The sequence below is a fragment of the Triticum aestivum genome, chromosome 1D (assembly GCF_018294505.1).
Source record: "Triticum aestivum cultivar Chinese Spring chromosome 1D, IWGSC CS RefSeq v2.1, whole genome shotgun sequence".
Classification (NCBI taxonomy): domain Eukaryota; kingdom Viridiplantae; phylum Streptophyta; class Magnoliopsida; order Poales; family Poaceae; genus Triticum; species Triticum aestivum.
In genome coordinates, this window is record NC_057796.1 from 161369120 (window position 1) to 161369798 (window position 679).

Sequence of the window (679 nt, forward strand, 5' to 3'; positions counted from 1 at the left end):
CTCCTGTTGTTCTATGTTGACACTCGAAAAATTCAGAAAGTAATAAGAGGCAACGGATATCGTTTTGTCCCTAAAGGCGGCACGTTCCCTACCGAAATCATCACGCTTGTTGTGAGAAGCTCTGGTTTGTGAGAAGCTTATACCCAAACCTGCCCGAAATGGGACAAAAAATTTACCACGGCATGTTGATGCCGCTCCATGATAGCCTGCCAAGTTTCATCAATTTCAGACGAGTTTTGGACTTACTAGAATTTAAAACCCAGGCATCTCAATGTTTGCAGCCGAGTGACGGTGGCAGGGTGTGTGAAATTCATTCCCATTTCTTGCATGGGACCTAAGCATGCAACCAAGGACACATATTTGATTTTTCAACCAGTTTATATGCACAGGAGAATGTGCATGTAGTTCAAATTTGAATTATGCACATAAAATGCCTGGAAAACCCAGTTAATGTATAAAAATGTCCAAACGAACCCCGAAAAATTCCAATATTGAACACAACGCTCCTGTTGTTCTATGTTGACACTCGAAAAATTCAGAAAGTAATAAGAGGCAACGGATATCGTTTTGTCCCTAAAGGCGGCACGTTCCCTACCGAAATCATCACGCTTGTTGTGAGAAGCTCTGGTTTGTGAGAAGCTTATACCCAAACCTGCCCGAAATGGGACAAAAAATTTAC